This window comes from Anabrus simplex, chromosome 2 (genome assembly GCF_040414725.1).
Source record: "Anabrus simplex isolate iqAnaSimp1 chromosome 2, ASM4041472v1, whole genome shotgun sequence".
In the NCBI taxonomy this organism is placed as follows: Eukaryota; Metazoa; Arthropoda; class Insecta; order Orthoptera; family Tettigoniidae; genus Anabrus; species Anabrus simplex.
The window spans coordinates 647,194,724-647,222,550 of record NC_090266.1 but is presented as its reverse complement, the minus strand read 5'-3'; the positions used below and the strand labels follow the sequence as shown (position 1 = coordinate 647,222,550).

At 37.9% G+C, this 27,827-nt stretch overlaps 1 protein-coding gene and 1 long non-coding RNA gene across 4 annotated transcripts in view; one reads left to right on the top strand and one right to left on the bottom strand.

The window, feature by feature from the left end:
* Window positions 1-337: 337 nt before the first annotated feature.
* The window catches only part of LOC136864306 (cell cycle control protein 50A), a 290,752-nt gene continuing 263,262 nt past the window's right edge, over window positions 338-27,827 (bottom strand). Inside the window, exons 9-10 of one of the 2 annotated variants that reach the window (XR_011017824.1) lie at window positions 1,941-5,624; window positions 338-1,909 (exon numbers count right to left, since the gene is read on the bottom strand). The gene's annotated coding sequence lies outside the window, so the exon portion shown is untranslated. Of the gene's footprint in view, window positions 5,625-27,827 lie in introns of both variants that reach the window. The other variant, XM_067141117.2, reaches the window with a different exon arrangement.
* On the top strand, window positions 23,473-25,256 carry LOC137498376 (uncharacterized). 2 transcript variants are annotated; one of them, XR_011017765.1, is made up of 3 exons: window positions 23,473-23,589; window positions 24,100-24,353; window positions 24,793-25,256. It is a non-coding gene; the product is annotated as an uncharacterized lncRNA (long non-coding RNA). The 2 variants fall into 2 exon arrangements; XR_011017766.1 differs by lacking the exon at window positions 23,473-23,589 and adding an exon at window positions 23,635-23,807.

The window sequence follows — 27,827 nt, the reverse complement described above, 5'->3', positions numbered from 1 at the left end:
TAAAAATACTTTCTCTAGTCATCATTGGTACCGTTTCTTCAGGCACTTCGGCATCACTGTCCTTAGTAGGTTCGCTCGCCATTTCAATAATTCAATCATCAGTCAAGGTTTGAAATAGTCAGCCTGCATTCACTTAAGTGGCAGCTATTTTTCCAACAACAAGTCATGAATTTGGCAGACATGTTACCTCAATTAGTGAAGGCAGGAATGAAGAAACCGCATGTAGACTACACAAAAATCAGCCTAAATATACCTGTCAATCTTTAATAGTGGTTGGGTTCTTTCTGTTTTTATAGTCTAAACAAAAAACATACTTGTGGGAAACGTATAAAAGGAGTTTTACTGTATTTTTTGAAAGTTTAATTTTAGTAAGACCAGCTCGAATTACACAGAACATCAAACTACCAGAGCTCTACTGTATTGTTTATACAAACAGCATTATAACAAAGATCACACATCAGTTTTTAAAGGACTATATTCTGTACAAGAAGAGTATATACAACAAAATAGGATTCTAACATGCCATTTTACATGAATATAAACATATAAAGTGGATATACTATAAATAGTCAATAAATTATATCACTGCCAGACAGAAATACTGTAACATTTATATAATATATAACAGATAAAGAAGCAGCACAGTAAACAAATGTGACAAAAGGGAGACAATTTGCTGTACATGGAGGCAAAATAGCGACAGAACCCTAGTCCTCTTATTAGAGATCATTGATTCTCAATGAATCACACTCATATTCCATCAGTAATTCATTGTAGTAAATTAGGACACTTGTTCCAGCACTGAATTATCATGAATTATAACACGCAAACCAGCAATGGCATGGTAGAGCAAGGAGTTCCTACAATGATGAATTCTCATGAATAATAAATGCAGCATTCCAAATTTAATGACTATAGTTGGGCCCACGAGAGTTGAAGTCTGACGTTTAGTGCCACCGGTGAGATAAAGTTGACTAACGCTGCTCGAAAATGATCTATTACTATGGCAACGAAAACAGAGATGCCACATTTAAGGATGCTATCGCCACGTGTGTTGGCTTGCTCTCAGTCGCTTACGTGATATTATTCAGAGTAGTACTGTGTTAGCTATGTTAGTTGTTGCTGGTTTATGTAATAATTTTAGTGTTTGTTTCCTGAATATTATTTTTGTTGTTAGTTTGCTTTTTTGTAAGTTAATCAGTGGTTAGTAGTACAGTTCTCTTCTCTATTTAACATGCGCATTTGTTGAGGTTATTGTCAGTTTAGTGAATATGAAATCTCATATTTATTGGCAATAACGTGTTCTGTCTTAAATGCCGGAATTATTAGCACAAGCTTAGGAACGTGTCAAAGATTACTGAATTGCATTAGGCCAACATAGTTGATTAAATATTCAGCCTGTATGAAAGGGTGATATGCCGCAAACTGAGGTAACTATGACAAGGCAGAGTACTTCGTAGTTACTGCTTTCGCCGCTCAAATGTCAGACCTCAACTCTCGTGGGTCCATCTATAGGTTCAACCATGTCCAGTGAAATTTCCAATTAACATACCTTTACTTAATGTTCACCTACAACTAGAGCACACATTTTAAGGTCATAGTGGATCAAATAAAATTTCATCCAATCATTCATCTTTATTGGTACCAAGGAAAATTAACAGCATAAAACTGGTACGGTAATTTTTTTTCAAATATTTATGATATCACCAAACTAGACATGGATTGGTTACAATTTAAGTGATTGTAAAAGGTGTAAAAGCAAGCACATTTTATGCAACTGTTAATATCTATGATCAATGCCATGGACCTCTAGACTTAAAATGAAACCAAACCATACGGCATCACTTATCATTTCAAAAATCCTATATATACTGGCCAGGAATCAGCTGCAGTCGCTTTGGTAAGAAGCCTGTCACAACGCCACTCAGCTATAAAGAAGCCTGTCACAACGCCACTCAGCTATAAGGCCCCCAAGCAGGAAATGGATTAAAACTATATATTAGTCCTAATACAACATTTTTTTTTTTTAATGCTAATAAGCTAATAAGAGCAGAGTATCCTTGTAACATACTGAATTCTTTTAACTGCAATAAGAGAAATCATATACAGACAAATTTTACTAGGACTGATATAGTAATGTTTGTTATGCTACACAGTTAAATGTTTTCCTCATAGATAAATGGGTAGGCACTTGTCTTCAATGCTCAAGTGTGTGGAATTCAATCCTGGTAAAGTCATTTGGCATTTAGGAGTGCTGAAATGTGAGAGTGATGTCAATAGATTGAATGGTACCTTAAAGAACCTTACTAAAGGCAAAAAATTATTCCACTCTGGTGTGTTTAAACTTCTTCACTTTAAGGCCAAACACTAAATGAAGATTTCACTATCCATGTATTACTTCCTACTGCATTCACAAGAGGACATTGAAAAGCACAACTTCAAGCCAATCAGATTTCTACCTCTGTTCAAGATCACCAAGCTTTACTGTTTATAATGCAAAGGTTCCAACACTACAGAATCTACACTGTAAACAGAATTCTGTAACATTTCATTGAATAACTGCACCATTAACTTATCCATAAGCCTACAGTGAAACTAACAAGAGACCATTAATAAATGTTAAGAAAACCTGAAACCGAGTTTTACACCATCCAAAAGAGCACACTGAAACAGGTAAAACCCTCAAATATTACATCCTATCGTGCATGTATCTAAGAGTCATGCGGGGTGGGGGTCGTCTTTGTCCAATCGGAGTGAAGTTATTTTGAACTGCTGGTGCAATGTAAGGAGAAGCGGGTGAGAGAGAGAGAGAGAGCATTGCGAGTGCAATGAGGCATGTGGACACTGTATGCCTGTTAAGCTATGTATTCCTTTTAAATCATAAAGCAATAACCACAAACTTCAAATTAATTTATACATGTTTTAAAGACACAATTAAATACTGACCTGCAGTTGTGTTGTTATCGCATAAAAATATTCAAGGTAAACATTTAAACACTATATGTATGAGTATGTACTGATTAAACAATTACATACTCACCAATAATGTGGCAGTCGTGTTTAATACCCTTCAAAATATTCAGTCTCCTGTGAATGGTTATGGAAATTAAGAAAAAAAATGTTCGCAACACAACAGCTTCTTGCACCAGCTACATTTGAGTATAGATAGATAGACAGATAGATAGCCAATGCCTTTATTGGTGGCAAAGTTAGGCATACACTTAACCACTAGAAGAGTATACATCTACGTATCTTACAATTACAAATACCACAAATAATATTTATAGCAATAATAATAATAATAATAATAATAATAATAATAATAATAATAATAATAATAATAATAATCTGATCATAATTATTATTGTCTTCCATAAGGAATTCGCAAGTACCAGTTTCTTTCCTAATACAATCGTCTGTACTATTTTCAAAAGTTTATTTCGTGCTAATTAGGCCCACTATTTTCCACCCATGTCTATGTGACAAACAGAAGCATGGTGAACATTCTTGAATTTAGATCAATGACATACGTTTGATAATATTGTTATGCTATTGGAAGTTCATACCAATATTATTTAACATAACAAAATCACAGATATGTCGGTCCGTTGTTTTCAACACTGGGAAAAAATGCCTGTCTAATGGTTGTAATTCAGAAGTTACTTTTGCTGGAATGCTTTGCACTTTTAACTTTTCAGGTAATTTAATACATAAAGTATTACCTTTGTGAGGCGCTCAGGAATCGAACAGTAAACAGTTCGATGGACCAGTGTAAGGTAAAAATGTCAACTCCAAAAGTATACAAAAAACTTTTGTCATTTTTGCAGATTTTGACCACTGCACAGGGGACTTTAAACATATTCTGCCTGACAGCTTGACTTGGTGGCTTTGATTCCTGGAGTACGTTAGACAGGGAAGGAGGCGTCCCATGCATCATACAATTGTGAATGAATGTGTCTGTACTCTTTGTGATTGTGTAACACCACACACTGTCTTCTTACCAGGGCGATCGAGTGTTCTCCCCTAGAATGCGATTCTTTATTCATGCCAAATTGATCTGCATTATACACATGTCAGCACCATACTGCTCTATAAGCAACATTGTCTCTTCTCTCCAGGAATGCAGTATATTGTTAGTAGTTTCATCTTCTTCTTTTCGTGTGACAAACTGTGTAATTTTTCATGACCCTATGTGAAAATGCTGCTTGGAATTCCACACCCACGTTGCATTTGCTGACAAAGGTAAATCAAGTGATTTGGCCTCTTTACGGGTCCATTTTTGTAAATTCATATTGTGTACTATCGAGTTATTTGCACAAGCTTCCATAAATTTCATAAACAGCATCTCGTACAACTGCTTATATTTATCTGTGACTGTTAAACTAGAAGATGGCTTGCCAATAGAATCCGCTTTTGCAGTATCTTCCTTAAACAGTACAACTGAGTCTCGTGAGAATATCTGTTTTTCATAGATTTCCGTAAGTGAAGAAATGTTTGCCTTGGCTTCTGCTTCTTTGCACTCAACCATGTGTTTATAATCTTTCTTTTTTTTTCTACCAATGATTATTCTTCTCTATATATTTTTGGGCTCTGTGGACCTTCTGATGTTGATTCCTGTTTTGATGAAGGTGAAGTAGATTCTTCTGATAGAGATTCGTATTCGTCGGGCACTAATACTGTTTCAGATACTGGTTCGTATTCAATAATGTCTAAGGTCTGCGTATATATTATTACTGTATCAGACTCTAACATATCTACTATATATTGAAACATTGTCTCATCTTCTTTGGTTAAAATGGAGAGCTGGAAATTCTTTTCTTTAGAGTGATTATATATCACAATCACTGCATTAGTAGGGTACATTTTTATAGGTAGAAACTTACTTTGGGATGACCCGTACACAACTCACATGCCTCACTGCACTGTCTCCCCCTCTCTCTTGCCTGCTTCTCCTTACATCACACCAGCAGTTCAAAATAACTTCACTGCGATTGGACACTGACGACCCCCTACCCGCACATATTTACAGCCCTGTAACTCGTAGATACATGCACGATAGGATGTAATATTCAAGGGTTTTACACATTTCAGTGTGCTCTTTAGGATGGCGTATAAATCGGTTTCAAGTTTTCTTAACATCGACTGATGGTTCCTTGTAAGTTAGTAGGAAGATCTCTTATGTAGAACTAATCTAAAACTGTGTACCAATCAAAAACTACTATTGGATACAAATTTGAAATCAGCAGTGGAAATGCGTATGCTAATTGCTTCTATGTGCATCAGCTCATTCAACTTCTAAAATATTTTTTCTCCTCATTTTATATAAACAGCAGAAGCCCCAGGCAAGACTGTATTAGATACCAAGAAAACTGTATAGATATACTGATGGAGGCATCATTATGATTATTCAAAACTGTTTAACAAAAAAGAAACTAATCTGGAACAGTAAGTTTTGAAGTTCCATATTTTATATATCAGGTACTACTTTCAGCCTTCAAATTTGAGAGATGGCTGAAGATTTCATCATCAAGAGACTCACTCCATCACCTCATTTGCCAACATGGACGAAAAAGTTCTCCATCAAGGTTTCAGCACCTTCCACTATCTTGAACAGATGAAGTTACCTGCAACATTACAATCGAGACAATAACATAATTAGATTTGAGAAAAATATTGCCACTGCAAAGGAAGAAGAGGTTTAAAAGAGAAAAAGAGTTTGAAGTTATGTTTATAACTCATATTAGATGAAAATAAAAGCAGCTCAAAGTAAAGGGGGGGAGGGGGGAGGGGGGAGGGGAGGTGAAGAAAAAATTAACTTTTATGGAGGCAAATCAAATATTACTCATTTATGTTCATATTTTACAAATCTTGTCATTTCAGCACAAGTGTCATATAACCAACAAGAGAGGTAATGTAATATATTGTACCCGGGCGAGATGGACCATCAGTATCATGGTTTCGTATTATAAAATAAATTCAAGGATATGAGAACATTGAAATACACACTGTAAGTCTTGAGTGGACAGAAAGATTTCAACATTGTCAGATGTGCCTGCGACAAGCTGGAACCAGGAGTTTAAGCCTGTATAATGTGTGATGTATTTCCATGTCGATAGTTAAGAGGATTACTCTAAGCAAGAAGTGCACAGATAGCCGATCCATTAGTTACGAAATTAGAGAGGAAGACACTCATAACAAAGGGGCTGATTGCTACAAGGAAGTGACGGAGCGTTTATTCGTGAACAAGGTTGCTACCCATACGTCACCAGTACGGAGAAATGTCGAAATAAAGTTTCCCATGTCTCCAGGCATATTGTTGTCAAGTTGTCGAGGAGAGATATTTAAACTACCCGCTGCAGTTTCAGCCAATGACAAAATTTCAAAAAGGCCCCAGATGCACCAACATGACAGAATACAATTTGAATTCCAGTTATCTTCTCAGTGAATGATAATTAAAATATTCCAATCACCGAATTGAATAGATGGGAATTTTTAGATATCATCTCCAGGTTAATTGATAGTAAGTTTAATGAACTAAGATACAGAATTCCAGGAATAGACCCCCGCTGGATCGCTGTTGGTCAGAAAGGTCACGCTAGCATGGACGCCGATTTAGCATGCAAAAAGAGAGGACAGAAATCCAGTAACATCTTCGTGATCTCAGAGCGATATGAGATAAGAATACAAGACGTGAATGTTTATCGCCAGTTTATTAAGTGGGATAAGTTAAGAGATCTAAATCAATGTGCAAGTGCTGATTTATGAAAACCAACCCCCCTCTCTCTGGAATGACCCACGCGGTAAGGCACATCATCCATAAATACGATGCACTGGAACCTAACAAAAACAGTTTGATACTTTGACACGTCAAGTCAGTACCTCGAGATGCATTCTAAGTCAGTCAGAGACGTGAGTACATGGAGATGGTTCCACGCTGAACGTACGTGAGTCATTATGGAAGTGAAGACGGACAGTGATATTATTCATAGTACCGAGTGTTAATATCAGTATAACTGTATGATGAATTTTAGACAATTAGGCAGTGTGCATAAGCGAAAAAAAGAATTGTGAAAGTGTAATGGGTCTTAGGCACCTATAAGTGTTTTGTTGTAGAAATTATTGTAACTTCAGAATTAAGGTGTTAATAATGGGGTAATCACCCAGGAGTGGTTTTTATATATTAATGTTATAAAGTTCAGCAAGATGGACGAGTAGACAGATATGGGGCCATGAGGCTTCTCAATCGCCATGAGACAATGGAATTCTACACAGGAATGAGTACACAAATTTGATATATTTGGGGATGTTATCGCGATAAGACGGGGATATGTGTAAATTAATCATGGTTACTTAACGTAACTCATGGATAGCTTCATGAATCCATGACTTTATTTAAGATAGACTGTTGAACTAATTTACATTAACGTAATTATAGGTTAGACTAATTAATTGATTATTTGTTTGTTGTATATAATGTAAATATGGGTTATATCTTTCAATTAATGTATGCTGTTTGTGAATACATTGATTTAAGTCCATTTAAAGTGTCAGGTTTTTCTTTACGCTAACCCAGTTTATTTAGATTTCACAATCACTGCGGTGATTATTTGTATCGTAGTTATGCATATTTGTTACCAGACATCCAGATATATGAAAGTGCCAGGGTGTGTAATTATGTGTTTGCGTACGGAAGGTCATGAGAAATAATAATAATAATAATAATAATAATAATAATAATAATAATAATAATAATAATAATGCTTTGTGAGTTCGCTAGGTAAAGTAATTTAAATGTGGAGATAACATGTGGCGTGGAAGACTTTAATTCGGGCAGTAAAATTGATTTTAACATTAATGGTTGATTTAACGTTTTTGGACCCCATAATAATCATAAATATTTGTTTAGAAGTGATAGAGGCACTTAGATATGATGGTCACGCTATGTTGAAGGCCCAGAGTGGTTTGAGCCCATTTTTGAAGTTTGAATTCATGTGGGACAAAAACCTGGCATGAGGTGAAAATTGAGCCATACTGATGTTGATGAAGAAATAGATTAATCCTGAGGCCTACGTCGATATAATATGCCGATTCCGGTGTTATGAGTGGCAGAAGAGTCCACGCACCAAGGATTAATTAGCAAATTAAATGTTTGAAGAGTTCCAGTGGGATAAATGGACTTCAAACAAAAAGGATGGAATAATTTAGCACTCGCAACGATTGGGTGGAATTTCTCAGCTGCGAGGTGCCAGGGGATTTGAGATTTGGTCTTGGGAGGACATGGTGTTCTCATAAATTAACGGCAGTACGAAAATGAAGGTTGTGATTCCGAATACCATTATTGTGTCCCGACCGATGTGAAATCGGATCCTGGCGGTTCATATTGGGATTTAACATATGTGACTAAATTCTAAAGATTGGAAATTAAAATATAAAAATTTCAAATTAATAATAATAATAATAATAATAATAATCCCCGTGTGGGGATTTACCGGTTACCTCCATTGGGCACGTCCCATTGGAATTGGGGAAGCTCGCTGGCTCTGCCGCCAGCAGAGTCTGAGGGTAGTAGGGAAATAAAATACCACCGTGAAAAAAAAAACTGGTCCCTCGTCAGGGTTACGGCGAAGACTGGTAAATGACCAGAAGCCAGAAAACATCTTGAGGCAACCTCTAGAGCTAACAACCCTAGTTGTAAAAGGATGGGTACCCGTCCAAAGCAAAGTCAAGTCAAAAAGCATGATGGCACAACATTTCAAGAAACATACCCCAGGGGGTAAATCTTCGGATAAATCCCCCGTCGTGAACGCCACGGCGCACGAGTCTCGTTCGGATTCTGGGGGAGACTCGACATCATGCAAGAGACGAGTCGGAGCGTCTCAGTGAACCCCGAAGAGTCAAAAACTCAGGCCAAAATCTAAAACCTTTCTAGCAACTTTCAACATAAATTCACTTACACAAACTGGCAAGCTGAAAACCCTCACCAAAGCTCTTCACAAAAATCAGATATCCATAATGGCCCTACAGGAAACAAGGTACCCAGATGAAGAGATTTTTTAATCCGAAGGCTACCGATTTTTCAAGAGCAAAGCGCAAAGAAGAATCCTCAATGGAGCTGTGATGCTTGGAACCGCGTTTGCTGTTAGAACCAAGATCCTTAAATCGGTTGCAAATTTCGAACCTGTGAACGAAAGATTGTCTATACTCACAATTAAATGCGCGAACAAAAGCTACGCCCTAGTTAACGCACATGCTCCTACAAACAATAAGAACAAGTCTGATCCAGATGAAGTTGATAATTTCTGGGACCTACTGGATGAAAAATTAAACAAAATCCCCAAACACCATGTCAAGCTTCTCTTGGGTGACTTCAATGCCCAACTAGGTCGTGAACAGAAGTACAAGAAAGTTATAGGAAATTACCCTGCTCACAAAAGAATCAATCCCAACGGCAAAAGGCACAACAAGACTTAACGTGGTCCTTGATGGCCCCAGCAAATTTTATATATATAATATAATAATCCAAGTAAATCATGTCTTAATTGATTGCTTAGTGCCAAACGAGACCAGAATTTTAAAGGGTTATGCATTAAACATAATAATGGTTAACTGCAGTGTAACAAGTGAAATTAATTTATCACAATAATAATAATTTGAAGAATAATAATAAGAATTTATTATATTTATGAGAATAATAATAATAATAATAATAATAATAATAATAATAATGGTGAAATTAAATTAAAATACTAAATCAATGATGAATAAGTGTTACGATATGATGATCTTCACTAATAATATTATAAAACTGGCCATTAATTTGTGCAGATTAATTACGAGGAAACACGACCTTTCGTTTCAAACGTCGGTGAAGGTTAGCATATAGTCATCCCGGATGATGAACGATAATAATCAAAATAAATGATGATAATAAAATTAATTGATGATAATCGAAATAAATGATAATAATCAGATAAATAATGATAATGATAATTAGATAATAATCATAGGAAAATATAATAGAGACAGTCGTCATGTGTCGGATTAGTCGGAACCATCACTGGTATTCCACATGGGAGATAATTGGAAATATGTGCGAAGTAACCCACGGACGGCATGTCATAATTATGCTAGCATCACAAATAACCTTCCCGTATGTTATTGCCGTACTGACAAATGTAAATATTGAGTTAAGCTTGGAGTTGACGAGCAATGTCTGACATGTTTATAAATCTGGTTATGTAGGCTAGAGTTCGTCCGTCCAATTAGTTCCCGTTTTAGATACGATAACATTTCCACGGTGGGAATCTGGCGTACTAGAATGTAAATATCCGGAGGTGACTCATATCCCACGGAACGTGGCGATGATGGTAAATCAAGTTTAGTCTCATGCACGTCTCCGAAAGAAGATATCCAGCGGTGAAATGTCCACTCATACGGATGTGAATTCGATCGCCAGTGACCAGCGGGACGAATTCACCAAATGTTATTCACATTACCAGTATAGTGAGGTGAATCCAAATTTATGTATTCTTTTTCAGGATGGCAGTTTCTAAAGTGTAATAATTGTCATCACTTGCAGTTTGCGAATTAAGTTAATAAATAGCTCCTTATTGCCATGTCAATAGGAAACAGTTTTCATATCTTTTTATCGTAGTTAGTCTAGTATGCCCATGGAATTTAAGCTGTCACTTCCCAGTCCCATTGTGGAATCCTAAAATTTGTGTCTATGAATGAGCCTTCCCCTACCTTAATTTGCATGCCCCGTTCATCCCTGTGTTTATTTGTGCGCCTATATATTTTTTATTGATTAAAATTTGACATCTATTAAGAACTGCTCACCCCTGAGATTAATGCTAGCATGGGACTCAGAGGGTGATCGGGTGCAATATGAAATCAATTACCCACAAGTCTACAGTGAAACTAAATCTGTGGGAAGATCTATTATGCAGAATCAATCTGTAACTACGTACCGATCAAAAACTTCCATTTAGTACCAATTTAAAACCAGCAGGTGGAAATATGTGCGGTCTAGAAAGCAAAAAATCACGGCCGAGAGGATTCATCGTGCTGACCATACACACCTCATAATCTGCAGGCATTCGGGCTGAGCAGCGGTTGCTTTGTAGTCAATGGCCCTTCGGGGCTGTTGCACCATTGGGTCTGGTTTGGTAAGTGGAAATGTGTATGCTAATTAGATTGTAGAGCTGCTAAGAAGAGAGCAAATGGTATTGTTTGGGACACTTTTCTTAGGAACAAATAAACCTGTAGATATGTTTGTTGTGGGTTTCCACCGGGTTTGTATCTACATGGAAAGTAAATTATATTTTGATAATTTTAGTAAAGTCTGATAAAAATATATTATATGTGAGGAACATACAACAGTAGAACAGAATACTAACAATATCCTAGTTCTAGATCAATGAAACTGAGCACGAGCATTCATTTATTGAAATCATTGTTTTGATGCATGGATTTTAATTTTTATTACTATTACTTTGTTTACTACTACATTAAATGTTATATTTAAATCTAATAAGTGTTTATTCCCATTTTACAAATTATCACATTGTTTTGTCCTAGATGTTATACAGTGTTATATATTCAATGAGAAACACGTATACTACCCTTCATATCTTATTTTCTTTTGCCACATTTTTAAAAATATATATGTGACCCACTGTACAGAAAGGGACCTAAAGTTGGATTTTTATTTTTGAGATTTTTGTGGTTCTAAAATTGGCACAAGATACTGAGCATTTAAGAAACTTGTTCATACATCTAGGTGAAATACTTCAGAAAGCATTATTACTTCATTGACTGGTTCTATTAAGAAAACTGTATTTTGAGAAAAATACAATTACAGCTTTCACTAATTTCCTTACCAACTGTACAAAGTTATCATGACGTTGAGCGACGAAAACTCGAATTGCTGCATAACTTAGTTTGTTAAAAAGACCCTTAGGTAGCACAAGAAGTCAAAACATAGAAATGCAATTTTTACACCCGTGGCACTTTTACAGACTAACTTTATTTTATCCGTATTGACAGTTGAACTCTTACATTAATACAAAACAGTATTTATTATCCTCCTATGTCAGTACATTAGTATCATCTTATAAGATGAGTGCTAGACATGTTTCAACTCGCTATGAGTCATCTTCAGTAAAACATCTTGAATTAAAATGACATTAAGATTAAAATTATGGAATATACATTAAAATATTGCTTAAAGTTCATGATAAAGTAAAATGGATGATACAAATGGGCATGTTATCTTGTGCTCCAATTTGCAATGTAGCAAAGTTCAGCCTCCTGTCCATGAGTAAAAAAGCATATATTTTCCGTTCAGATGCTTCTATAATAGGTTGGAGGTTTCAATTACAGATGATGTGCTCTCACGAGAGGAACCGTCAATAACAATAATCTGTAATGGACTCGAAGGGCATGACTTGTGGGAGTGCGGGGGAAGCTCCTGAACTTGTGCACTGTGGGTGGGGCATGTTAGTGTTACTGGTTCTAAAGGCTATTTTTATATTCTGTTTTTAAGGACAATAGTGATTCGATATATTGAATGTGAAGATAGTGAATTTCTCTTTCCCTTTGGATTCTTTAATTAGAGTGGACAGGTTTATTTTTATGTTGTTGATTTAATCTATTTATAAAATTCCTATTAAATCCATTATTCAATTTCTAATTCCTAAATTCTTTTTGTGAGATTTTTCTTAGTGGAATTTTCAGTGCTCTCTCAATCATACTATCATAGGCTGCCTTTTTATGCTCGCTCGGATGTAAAGAATTTTGGTTAATAATATTGGAGGTGTAAGTTGGTTTTCTGTATACATCGAAGACTAATTTATTATTCTTACTACGTGTTAAGGCTGTATCTAGGTAATTGAGTGAGTCATTATTCTTGGTTTCCATGGTGAATTTTATGTTAGGATCTAGGTTGTTAAGTTGCTTAAGCACTTCCTCTCCACTATTAACGTTCGTGTCTACAATCACTATGCCATCATCCACATAACGCATCCAATATTTTAAGGCCTTAATTTTGCTGATGATAATCGTGTATTCTAAATTATCCATGTATATGTTCAGCTCTGCTGTAAAATTTCCATCGCAGACTTTGGGTCCCTTTCCACGCAACGGGTCACACACATATATGTATATATATATATATATATAAAAGTTGCTGTTCTTCTGGTTGCAATCCATTCTTTATTTAATAATTTTCAACTGCATGGAATTATTTCTCTCTTTCTATATTTTCTTTGCATTCACTAGACCCTAAGTGAGTCTGTCCCCCTACATGCTCTTAAACAGATCTGTCTCCTTCATGTTTCTCCATTTAATAAACATTTCTTATCGTGTTTCTCCCTTTGACCCTTATTCTTATACAGGATGATAGGAAACAACGTGAACTGGGTATATGGGCGTTAAGAGGCTTGGTCGTACTGATAAATGAATTGAAAAATTAATTCATTATCTCATGCTGACACCATTTTATGAACTGCTCAAGTTAGCCTATCAGTTTGTTTCGCAGGAGAATTCAAAGGGAATTTGCCGAGCCTGTGTTGCTAAGCCTGTTCGTGGCATAAGACCACCAATTGAAGAAAAATCTTCCAGGGGAGGGATTTGAACACGGGCCTCTGAGTTGGCAGGACTGCGCCAAAGCAAGTACGCTGCGGCGACACCGGCTGAAGCCCACAGTGTGTTCGCGTTTGATGTTGATTTCTCATGTTGAAGCCAGTATTATACCGCGTACAGATTTAGCAACACCGCCTCGCAAAGCCCATGTGAATTTGCCCACAAAGTGATCTGACTGGCTAACTTGAGCAGCTGATAATATGACATAAGCGTGAGATACCAAATTATTTTTATCAAATTCTAACATTCATACTGTATACCAGGTTCCCATAGTTTCCAACCACCCTGTAGATACCTGTTAACTACCACACCATACATCTTACTACTCTATTCATAAAGAGGTTAGTTGCCAGTTGTATTTCCTCTTAAAACAATATCATCACCAATTTTTATGAAGTATATCTTTCTTTATTGACAACTGTTGGATAATTTTGCAGAATTCTAGTAATGTTCTTTTGGTCTTATATTCTGACATTATCCTCTGCTCTTCATATCTTTCACTCTAATATTACTTTCTTACTCAGAATCTTTTCTTTGTTCTGAATCTCTCTATCCCAACAGTCTCCCATTCCTATTCCGTCCAGCAAACTTTTCAACTTGGTTTCCCAGTAATCATCATGTAATTGTTTCATCTGATGTTGCATGTTATAAATCTCATTCTGTATTGATGGCTAACACTTTACAAATAAAAAAGTCTTATACTGTCCTCCTTTTCAATATAAAAATCCATCTATATGTGATGGGATGTCTAAGTATGCAAACAAATAAAAACACTGATAAAATGTGTGGAATTAAAAGATAATGATCATGATTAACATGTTAAAAACAACTCTGAATTATGTGGTAGAAAAATCCTTTCGTCTAAATATTCTTCTGGTTAACATGAAACTTGCTAGCCCTTTTTTTAAAGTGTTGCTTGACGTAGTGAGACTGTCAAGAATGGGATGAGTGCACATCATCTGCAATGGCAAAAAAGAAGGAATGAACAGGTGAAACAAAATAAAACAAAATATCATGTGAAAAGAAAGAAAAGATATAGGCCCAAAAAATCTTACTCATTGGGAGGCTGTCGTCTCAAGTGGTTTTTATTGACACTAAACATGTGTGTAGTTAGTGGTAGGTCAGAGCTGATGCAGTTAGGAGAACTGGAGGGGAGATGGAGAAGGGGTAATGTACGGGAGGGGGATATTGAGGGAAGGGCGGGTTTAGCTCTGGAATGTTGAAGGTGAAACTAATTTTTCTTTAACAGACTGCTCACAAATGAGCAGAACAAAAGTTTCAAGTGAAACATTCTTCTTCTCATTAATATAATTTAAGTTGTGTGAGAATTATTGTATTAGTCAATATCAATAGAATTATTCTCAAGTATATTGAGTAAGGGACCTTTCTGATCATAATGTAAAATCTTCAGATCTTGGTCAATTGTTGTATATTTATTATTTACATCCTTACAATGTTCGCTCATGGCTGAGTAGTGGTTGTACTTCGAGGCGTTAAGATGTTCAGTGTATCTTATGTTAAACTATGGCCTGTTTTTCCTAAGTACGTGGAAGGGCAAGAGTGACACTTTAATTTGTAAACCCCAGAGTTCATAAATTTGCTGTTATCACTGATGGTATGGGAATTAAAAACTGTTTTAGAATTGGTGTGAGTGGTACTGAAAGCTATTTTTATCTTGTGCTTTAAAAAATATATATATATATATATATTATTATTATTATTATTATTATTATTATTATTATTATTATTATTAAAACCAAACTTCTTCCATTTCCCCTTCTTAATCTTAACCAATATTTTATTACCCTTCTAGCTACATCTGCTCAAATTTTTATATCTTCACATAGAATTCTAACTCCACTATTAACTGTAAATTTTTTTTTTTTTTTGCTAGGGGCTTTACGTCGCACCGACACAGATAGGTCTTATGGCGACGATGGGATAGGAAAGGCCGAGGAGTTTGAAGGAAGCGGCCGTGGCCTTAATTAAGGTACAGCCCCAGCATTTGCCTGGTGCGAAAATGGGAAACCACGGAAAACCATTTTCAGGGCTGCCGATAGTGGGATTCGAACCTACTATCTCCCGGATGCAAGCTCACAGCCGCGCGCCTCTACGTGCACGGCCAACTTGCCCGGTGCTGTAAATTCTGGTAGACCCATTATTATTTTGTAGAAATTACTTCTTATTAGATCTAGTTCTTCACTGCCTTCTTCAATGCCACATACATCTATCCAAAACAGTGCTCTGGATTTACCAGACAAATTTAAAATATTTTCTGCAGCTTATGATCAGTATTTATTCACCTCCATAGCATCACAGTTAGTGCTATTAGCTACCGTCCTCACGGGGCTGGGTTTCATTCCTGGTACTGGCTGAAATGGCAGGAGGGCTGGTATGTGGTTAAAAAGGTACATGCAACTCACCACCATGGGGGAAGTTGCCTAAAAGGAGCAGCACCACCACCTCAGAATGAGGACATGAGTTTACATTTTTTTTTCTCAGTACTTGGCATCTTCCTCCCCACACATCACATCCTAGAAAGAGTGACCAGCTCTTTCATCTTATACGAGGGCAAAACAAAAAGTAAGTTACACTTCGAAGTTATGGCCTACACATTGGCAACTAGGCTATGAAAACATACAATGTAAGTTCACTTTTTCACATAGTCCCCAAGAGAGTGTAAACATTTCTCAGAACGGTCAACCAACTTTTCGATTCTGGATGCGTAGAAATAACCTCCAGCGCTGTGTAACCACCTGGAGACAGCTGCTTTCACTTCCACATCGCTTCGGAATCGGCATACACCAATATCCTTTTTCAGCTTACCGAACACATGATAATCACATGGCGCTAAGTCTGGACTGTATGGAGGATGTTGCCATACCTTCCGCTTGAATCACTGCAGCAGTTTGGACATTTGGAGGGTCGTGTGAGGTGTTGCGTTATCGAGCAACAAAATCACACCGGCGATCTATTTTCCCCGCCGCTTTTCTTAAATTGCCTTATGCAACCGGTTCAACATTATTTTGACAATACAAAGCTAAGTTGATTGTCATGCCTTTTAACATAAATTCCATGTGCGACACACTCTCCATATTAAAAAAACACTGTCATTATTACCTTTCCTGCTGAACGTTGAACCTTGGCCTACTTTCGTGGGTGGTGGTGGTGATGAGGTGTGCACCCACTTCATGGATGTTCTCTTTGTTTTGGGGGTGAAGTAGTGGACTCATTCCATCAATGTTCTCTTTGCTTTGTGGGTGAAGTAGTGGACTCACATTTCATCCCCTGTGATTATTTGCCACAGAAATTCATTGCCCTCCACAGAATACCACTGCAATAATCCCAGTGACGACTGGGAACGTTGTCCCTTGTAAACATTGATGAGCACACGTGACACCCATCTTTGAAACAGTTTACAAAATCCAAGGTGCTTGTGAACAATGGAGAACACACTGCCATACGAAATGTTCAGTATGCTGGCAATTCCCTGCAGTGTTATACGCCGATTCTCTGTAATAATCCCATCCACATGGTCAACATTTGCAACAGTACTGGACGTTGTGGGCCTGCCTTCGCAATATTTGTCCGTGAGGTCCGTGCGTCTGGCGTCAATGTGCTTACATCACTTTACAATATCTGGGCGAGAAATTACACGCTCAGTATATAGAGAAGTGATTTTACAACTAATGTCCATGCAATTGAGCCGTTTAGCCCACAGAAATCTGACCAATGCACGTACCTCCAATTCGGAGTGAACATCCAGTTGATGCACATTGAGCCTAGCCCACTCTGCACACACAACACAATGGGATACCACACCAATCTTCCTATCAGACGTGTCAGCAGTTATTGTAGCTGCATTGGCCACGATCACGAAAACGCAGCGTGCTTTTGCTGCGAGCTAGTGTAACGATTTTTATTTGCCCTCGTATGTTCATTCCCCTTACCGTAAGATGTTAGAGGGAGAGCAATATGATATCTGTTGTTTGCAAAAACCAGCCAGTGGCGTGGTAATTTCCTGGGTGTTGCTGGTTCGAAACTAATAGAGATGAGGAGAGGGTAAGTTCTTTTGAGCATTCTACCAACTTTTTACAAGGGGATAAAATATGTTTTTTTCAAATACAATATCCAATGAATAGAATTATAAGAATATAAATACTAAACTGTATTTGTCATTTTGGTAGATGTGACCAAAATATATGTACAGCTACAGTCTTTCAAAACCTCCATATGATTTAGTCTTCAAGTGTTTTAATTCAGAAGTTGGTTTGCCATTCAAAATAATCTTACTTTCTTCACTAAATATACATGATCCTAAGGAACAGTTAAAAAGGTTCTCTGTAACACAGTCACAGAAGAATACTTCACCAGTCAATTTAGAAACCATGTTTGGGGAGCGTAGGGGAAGGAAGAAAAACAGTTTACCTTTGTGTCTAACCAGCAAATAATGGAAGACACCAAGCATGACAAACTCTCACCATGGCACTGAAGGCCACTGACACCCAGCCAGGGCAAATTTGCCATTGAAGCACTGCAAGCAACATGTGGTGTAAACTGGAAACATTGAAGACTTTTGTGTATATAATATGTATCAGTTCAATTCTTTGGCGCCAGATGGCAATCATTTCTTTTCTGACGTGTGTTATAGGAATCTGGTGGATTTAGACTGTTGATAAAATTTACAAATATACCTTATTTCCATGCTTCTGTGACAGCCTGGACTCCTGCTTCAATTTTTAACAATTTTATTTATGCCACACTGACACAGATAGGTCTTATGGTGACGATGGCTTAGGAAAGGGCTAAGAGTGGGAAGGAAGCGACTGTGGCCTTAATTAAGGTCCTGCCCCAGCATTTGACCGGTGTGAAAAATAGGAAACCACGGAAAACCCTCTTCAGGGATGCCGACAGTGAAGTTGTAACCACTATCTCCCGAATGCAAGCTGATAATTGCAAGTAATGAAAAATCTCCCTCTCAACACATCATGTGCTAGATGGAGTGACCAGCTCTCATCAATATGCTATATAATAAAATTATATTATTTAGCTAACATTAGTTTTAAGTGAACATGTTTTGGCTCTTTGACCTGTCATCAGCACTGGAAGACATAACTGGATATTCTTCAATTAAATTACAATAACGTACAAAGATAAACTTTAGCTATTTTATACATAGTAGAATATACAGTCTTTGTGGGAAGTCTTGACATTAAAAAGTACATATGTTAAAAAAAGAACACAATTAAAAATGAATGTGATGAATGAAAATGACAATTAAAAATATCCTGTATTAAATTAATGCCACTCCATCCACTGGAAGATCTATTTGGAGAATATAGTAGTGCTGTGCGATTAGTGGTAATATATATTGTCTTTTGTAGCCATAATACAGGACTTGAAAAGACGATTAGAAATTATTCCATGTTGTAATTTACTTTAATCAGACCCTGTGGGTCAATGGAGCAATGTTAACAGCATATTGTGTGTGTCATTGACTGGAATGGAATGCTCAAGGCTGGCAGAGAATGCTCTGCAGGAAGGAAACTATGACCTTTCACAAGGAAAGTACTTTGGAAATTGTCCACCTTAGAAATAGTTGTAATCAAATGACAAAATAGCATGTGCAACACAATTTTTTTGCAAGTCACAGCTGTCAGAAAATAGTCTTATGGCTGTGACTTCATCAGGTAGCTCCATATTTTGATGTTACAAGAGAGCCATAGATACCTCAAGTGAAACTTTGCCTGCTTGCTTTACAAAAGACAGGGGTTTGCCATTTACTTCAACAATGGACATCCAACAAAACCCACTTTGTTGGGAATATACTTCTTACAGAGATTTAAGAGGTTGAATCTGCTGAAGATGAAAGCATAAAGTGACAGCATTAGGAACTTCATTTTTCATTAAATTATAAACTACCGAGCTCGAGTGGTTTCCCATTTTCACACCAGGCAAATGCTTAAGGCCGCGGCTGCTTCCTTCCCACTCCTAGCCCTTTCCCATCTCATCGTCATCGTAAGCAACTTTTAACAAAAATTTATAAAATGCTGCTGCATGTAAACAGTGCACTTATGTGCTCGTCATGTACCCCAACTTCCTTGCTGGATCATTAGTGTGCCTAATTGAATGTTTCAGTTTCAAGCACAAACAGTACATATCAGCAGCAGGAGAATGAAGACCTATATGGAATTTTACAAAAACTCTTCTAAACATTGTCTTAGACTCCCTATCACTAGCATTTGCATGAAAATCATAAATTTTCCCATAATTTTCTTATATTTAGATCATCATCTAAATAAACCAGTTTTCTCTTCAAGCGTAATTCTTGATGAATTCCAATACGAACAGCTTTTTATGAATAGACAAATTAAATTTGCGATCACCACCTCATTTTTCAATAATGTGCTATTTTTGCTTATGCTAATACAAATATTTCCTAACCAAGTGAGTTTCGCCATGATTACAGACAAAAATTTGCTTGCACACATTTGATACTACTTTATTCTGAGTATACTTCATAGTGCAAGTATTAGGACTTTTTGAGTTAGACGTGGGACCTGTTAACTGAATCCAGTGAAATCAAGCTTGAGATAAATTTATCTTGAGATATTTTATTACTCATGTTTGGTTCATGTTTGTGGGTTACTGTAGTCACGTCCTAGTTCGTGAACCATGGGCAACGGCTGAGTGGCCTAGTAAGTGGTCCTGAGAGTCGGGATACCAGTTGCTATGGAATGGGAGTGGGCATCTCAGACATATTCTGAGGCGTAGCCCTCCTTGTGCTCAGGCGGCTAGGACTATACAATCCACCGGTCGTCCATAACCCGTTAGAGGAGAGATCCTCACTTGGACTATGTGCAAGTAGGGTAGCATCCTGCTTCATGAATTTACCGAGCTCAGAACATTTTAAGCAAGCCTCGGACCTATGGGAGTAATGGAGTCCCACTCCCATTTGACAGGCGAGGGACTCCTTGGAAACAACTTGGCGAACGAAATGGAATTCGATGGGGAGCTATCAATATTAATGGGGCTTATGGAAGAAAGTAGAACTGGCAGAGTCAGCAAAGAGGATGCATCTGGATGTGCTAGGAGTAAGTGATATTCGGGTAAGGGGAGATAACGAGGAAGAGATAGGAGATTATAAAGTATACTTGATGGGTGTTAGAAAGGGAAGGGCAGAGTCTGGCGTAGGGCTCTTTATCAGGAATACCCTTGCATGCAACATAATTTCTGTTAGGCACGTAAATGAGTGAATGATGTGGGTAGATTTGTCAGTTGGAGGAATTAGGACTAGAATTGTGTCCGTGTATTCACCATGTGAGGGTGCAGATGAGGATGAACTTGACAAGTTTTATGAAGCATTGCGTGACATCGTGGTCAGGGTGAACAGCAAGGATAGAACAGTGCTAATGGGTGATTTCAATGCGAGAGTTGAGAATAGAACTGAAGGATACGAAAGGGTGATTGGTAAATGTGGGGAAGATATGGAAGCTAATGGGAATGGGAAGCGTTTGCTGGACTTCTGTGCTAGTATGGGTTTAGCTGTTACGAATACATTCTTCAAGCATTAGGCTATTCACCGCTACACATGGGAGGCTAGGGGTACCAGGTCCATAATAGACTATATCTTAACAGACTTTGAATTCAGGAAATCTGTTAGGAATGTACGAGTATTCCGGGGATTTTTCGATGGCACAGACCACTATCTGATCTGTAGTGAACTAAGTATCTCTAAGCCTAGGGTAGAGAAAGTGAAATCTGTCTGCAAACGAATAAGGGTAGAAAATCTACAGGACGAGGAAATTAGACAGAAGTACATCGATATGATTAGTGAGAAGTTTCGAACAGTAGACAGTAAGCAGGTTCAGGATATAGAAAGTGAATGGGTGGCATACAGGGATGCTGTAGTAGAAACAGCAAGGGAATGCCTAGGAACAACTGTGTGTAAAGATGGGAAAAGGCAAACAACTTGGAGGAATGATGAAGTGAGAACAGCTTGTAAACGTAAAAAGAAGGCTTACCAGAAATGGCTCCAAACAAGGGCCGAGGCAGACAGGGATTTGTATGTAGATGAAAGAAACAGAGCGAAACAAATAGTTGTTGAATCCAAAAAGAAGTCATGGGATGATTTTGGTAACAACCTGGAAAGGCTAGGTCAAGCAGCAAGGAAACCTTTCTGGACAGTAATAAAGAAACTTAGGAAGGGAGGGAATAAGGAAATGAACAGTGTTTTGAGTAATTCAGGTGAACTCATAATAGATCCCAGGGAATCACTGGAGAGGTGGAGGGAATATTTTGAACATCTTCTCAATGTAAAAGGAAATCATCCTGGTGGTGTTGTGAACAGCCAAGCTCATGGGGAGGAGGAAAATGATGTTGGTGAAATTATGCTTGAGGAAGTGGAAAGGATGGTAAATAAACTCCATTGTCATAAGGCAGCAGGAATAGATGAAATTAGACCTGAATTGGTGAAGTATAGTGGGAAGGCAGGGATGAAATGGCTTCATAGAGTAGTAAAATTAGCATGGAGTGTTGGTAAGGTACCTTCAGGTTGGGCAAAAGCAGTAATTGCACCTATCTATAAGCAAGGGAACAGGAAGGATTGCAACAACTATCGAGGTATCTCATTAATTAGTATACCAGGCAAAGTATTCACTGGCATCTTGGAAGGGAGGGTGCGATCAGTCGTTCAGAGGAAGTTGGATGAAAACCAGTGTGGTTTCAGACCACAGAGAGGCTGTCAGGATCACATTTTCAGTATGCGCCAGGTAACTGAAAAATGCTACGAGAGGAATAGGCAGTTGTGTTTATGTTTCGTAGATCTAGAGAAAGCATATGACAGGGTACCGAGGGAAAAGACGTTCGCCATACTGGGAGACTATGGAATTAAAGGTAGATTATTAAAAGCAATAGAGCCTCCGTGGCTCAGACGGCAGCGCGTCGGCCTCTCACCGCTGGATACCGTGGTTCAAATCCCGGTCACTCCATGCGAGATTTGTGCTGGACAAAGCGGAGGTGGGACAGGTTTTTCTCCGGGTACTCCGGTTTTCCCTGTCATCTTTCATTCCAGCAACACTCTCCATTATCATTTCCTAGCATTTATCACTCATTAATAAATCACCTTGGGAGTGGCGACCCCATTGTAATAACAGCCTATAAATGTTTCATTCATTACATCCCTGACCCGGCCAATGACTGGAAAACAGGTTGTAGGTTTTCATTCATTTATTAAAAGCAATCAAAGGTATTTATGTTGAAAATTGGGCTTCAGTGAGAATTGATGGTAGAATGAGTTCTTGGTTCAGGGTACTTACAGGGGTTAGACAAGGCTGTAATCTTTCACCTTTGCTGTTCGTAGTTTACATGGATCATCTGCTGAAAGGTATAAAATGGCAGGGAGGGATTCAGTTAGGTGGAAATGTAGTAAGCAGTCTGGCCCAGGGGGGTGACAGTCGCATAGACCCTACGCTTCCGAGGGCTAAGCCCAGACTGAGTAATTTTTCCCTACGACCAACATGCTTCGAGGTTGTACCTGACGTCACTTCACCAAACTTCACGTGACAAATACGGGAGCTCCTATTGGTAGAAACAACTCCCGATTGCTATTGGTTGGTTTCGAGTTGAGAATTCCCGGTCGATGGGGCAGTTTGTGGCTGTCGTAGTTTGTAATTATGTGTTTTGAAGTTGCCAACCCGTTTTTAATTTCGTTTTCACTATATGCGGGTATGTTATTAATAACAATAACATGCGTAACACATATTTATGTCACGTTATGGTCTTTCGGCTGAAATAAATTCGTAATTATTGCTTTGATAACCACGTTTGAGACCAGTCTACTTTGTCATCTTTGTTTATCTTTATTTTCGTTTTCATGCTCTGCGGGTGTTTTTCAGTGAAATTCTGAGTGGAATTTCTTGTTTGAAGAAGTAGAAGATATTTGAGGTAAGAATTCCTTATTATTCTTGTTTTATTAACCTCCTGAGGCCGGAATATAAAATGCATATCACACCAATTAAAATGAAATTCCAATAAATATAACACCAACTTTTCGGCCTACTCAGAGTTATATTTAGTTTATTGTTTAAAATATTTTTTGCGGGATATTTGATTCTATTTTAAACAGTGTCCTCTTAAAAGAACACTAGGCCACAGGAGGTTATGTAAGTTATTAAGTTGATGATTGATAGCTGTTTCTGTTCCCAAAAATATCTTTTTTTAAAGTATTTTTTCGTGGTGGTTGTTATTAATAACAATAACATGTGTATCATACTTATTTATGTCATGTTGTGGCCTTTCGGCTGCAATAAATTCTTAATTTATTAAATTCAGTTGATGTAGTCCTATTATTTCTGATAAGCCACTGTCGTTTTGATGGTATTGAATTTAGCAGTAAAAGTATAAACTGTAGATAGTGCTCTTAATTATTTCCTTCTATTTCTTTTTATTCCTTAGATCATGCATGGAAAGTGCCAAATTTGTGGGATATACACCAATAGCGAAGAGTTCTGGCAGCAGGGAATCTTATCTTCTTTCACCATTTCCCTGTTCCTAGACGTGATATTTGCAAAAAGTGGCTGGACATTGTGGTAATCCGAAAGTTGCGGCAGCTTTCTTCAAAGCAGCTGAGGAACCACACTATGTGTTTGAGACATTTTCGCTGCTCCAGCTATCCAGGACCTCTATCGAAGATACTGTCTCAGATAGAAGTAAGTAATTATTATCATTATTAATATTATTAATGGTCACAGTACTGTGACATATCAAATTTTCCTGTTGTTTATTTCAAATTGCTCTCTGGAGGTAATTATGGTAAATTCAACAGTGGCAGACAAGGTTGAACCTCGTTTCTCATAATGAAAGTCACTGTAATGTCCGTCATACCTAGTCTTGCCTTACCTAGCAAGTTGAAAAGAGCAAAATCAGTCCTTTAATATCCCTCAATACAGTCAAGTGCTTAACGAATTTTGGTGGACAGCATGCTCAGTGTAATTTTATTCCTGTTATTCCTACCTTAAGAACTGTAGGAAGACCATAATAACTAGCCTATAGATATATTTATAAATGAATGATGATTGCATTCACTGTAGTAGGGGAGAAAAAAATTCATATCTTAGTGATTTTTTTTTTTTTTTTTTTTCCATATAGATGTGCCTCGACATAAGTCTGGACGTCGGTCAGGTCCTTCGGCTGCTATGAGTTCCGCTGCTGCTGCTCCCACTGCCTCCACTCCTGTTACCGGTACTGCTGCTACTTCTACCACTGTTACTATCACTTGTAGTATTGCTGTTTCTACTACTACAGCCAATAGTGATACTGTTGAACCCTTACCAAAATGCTTAATTCCTTTTCATTTCCTACAGGCATTGGCACGGCTTTCTTCTAAGTGTTAGAATCTCGAGTCAGAACTGTGAGTAGGCTAGTGATCAAAAAGTTTGGTCCCTCATTTGTAATGAAGTTTCTTTGTCTTCTAGACTTCATTACAATGTTACTTTGGATTAAATTGGTGGGTACAAAGACTATGGACACCTAGGATGTACCAATGGATTTGCTGTCATGCCACCGGGCGAGTTGGCCGTGCAGTTAGGAGTGCGCAGCTATGAGCTCGCATCCAGGAGGTAGTGGGTTCGAACCCTGCTGTCGGCAGCCCTGAAGATGGTTTTCCGTGGTTTCCCATTTTCACACCAAGCAAATGCTGGGGCTGTACCTTAATTAAGGCCACGGCCGCTTCCTTCCCACTCCTAGCCCTCTCCTGCCCCATCGTTGCCATAAGACCTCTCTGTGTCGGTGTGACGTAAAGCAACTTACAAAAAAAAGTTACGTCCCGCGAAATCGACTGCTTGCATGCTATTCCACGCTAATCCAGACACTGCTCGCGCACGACACTACCGATGTAACTCGTGCAATTATGCTGACAATGATGAAGATTTTTCATTTAAATAAACAGTTTTACAGTGTTTACATTTTAATTTGGAACACATAATGACTGAAATATGTATTAATATTATGTAAACCAAGTGAGTTAGGAGCACGCAGCTGTGAGCTTGTTTTTTGGGAAATAGTGGGTTCAAGCCCCACTGTACCGGGCGAGTTGGCCATGTGGTCAGAAGCACGTGGCTGTAAGCTTGCATCCCGAATCCGACTGTCGGTAGCCCTGAAAATGTTTTTCCGTGGTTTCCCATTTTCACACCAGGCAAATGCTGGGGCTGTACCTTGATTAAGGCCACGGCCACATCCCTCCAATTCCTAGGCCTTTCCTATCCCATCGTTGCCATAAGACCTATCTGTGACGGTGCAACGTAAAGCAACTAGCAAAAAAAAAAAAGAAAAAAACATTGTCGACAGCACTGAAGATGGTTACCGTGGTTTCCCATTTTCACAGCAGGTAAATGCTGGGGCTGTACTTTAATTAATGGCCATGCCTGCTTTCTTTCCACTCCTAGCACTTTCCTATCCCATCATCGCCATATGATCTATCTGTGTCGGTGTGATGTAAATTAACCTGAAATATTGTATAATTAGCAGATATCTAGGTTATGATAGCCGGGCGGTCCGTGAAAGGTCCTAGGGAGAGCACTGTGTATGGGTTCAATATTGTTGAAGACTTAAAATTAAACAATTTCAATTTGCAAAATCGTAATGATTGGGTATTAAAGTTTTTAATTTTGTATTACAAAACACCCAGCACGTAGGCTACACAGTGTGGTCACATATCTGTGAGATTGCACTTGGGCAGTGGTGTGTTCGAGTCCCACTGGCGGCAACAGTGAAGATGGTTTCCCTTCTTTGCAATAGGCAGGCAGATATACTAAGGCCGTACCTTAATTAAGGCCACAGCTGCTTCCTTCTGAGACCCATTCCATCGTTGCCATCAATCGGTGCTATATAAAACTCATAGCCAAAAAAATGAGACATCGTTATGAAGCCCATAACATGATTATAATTGTTCATAAAGGTGGAAAACAAGTATATTCATGTTCTGTGTTCTTATTCAAAATATGCCAAACATCTGCATGTTTCAGGCTCCATTTGTCTTAATTGCATTCATAATGACTTTTGTAAATTCCTGCCGTAGAGTTGTATAATCGAACATTTTATTTAAACTTCATGGGACATTTTTTATTATTATTAATATTATAAGGAGCATTAAGCATATCTGCTAAATGGGAAGTGAAAAACTGTGACGTTATTTTTCAGAACAATGAAAGTTTCAAACGTGTGGTTTACTGTCCTCATAGTCTGTTCCTTTATATGAGCTCATAATTTCTGTAGAATTGTGTGATAATGATCAAATACTCAAGTGGAAGTGTCATGTGGTATTGTCTGGATGAATTTTATAAAGAAGTCTTAGTTTTGGTTTAAGCATCCATTTCTAACAAAGGTATTTTCACTGAAAATTTTGTATTTTGGAAACAATTTCTCATCAGAACACAGGAAATATTTTATGATCTCTCTCCTCTCTTATTTGCAATTTGTATGCACATCTTCCTCAACTGAATTGTGTACTGGTATGTATTCAGTGTGCAAGTAACTAAATTAGTATTTGTGAATTTTGTGATGTTGGTAACTCATTTGATGTGATGGTAACAATTGTGCAAACTTTCCTTACCGTAGTTCTCCCCCTGTGAGTGGGGGCAGTAGAATAATACCCACGGCATCCCCTGCCTGATGTAAGAGGCAACTATAAAGGGTGCCATGGGAGCTCCGAGCTTGGGTAGGCATCCGTGGAGCCCTTAGGTGAATCCTGGCATTGCTTCCACTTGTGCCAGGCTCCTCACTTTCATCTACCAAAATCCCATCTACCTCGGTCACCACCTGTTCTTTTCTGACCCTGACTGTATTACGTATGGAAGCCTAGAGAGTCTTATTTTCACGCCCTTCATGGCCCTGGTCTTTCTTAGGCCAATACCTCCATTTTTTCGTAGTGTCGACCCCCTTCGATTTCTTCTCTCCGATTAATATTTAGAGGATTGTTGCCTAGTTGTACTTCCTCTTGAAATAATAATCACCACCACCACCACTCTTATCGTAGTCGGTGCGATAAAACTGATTAAGACATAAATGATCGGAAATTGCATTCTTTATAACTTTTGTTATGTAGTTCTTTTCAATAGGACCAATCATCCAGGGTGAATAAAATTATTTATAGCCTACATTGTAGTGGCATATTCCCCGACATAAAA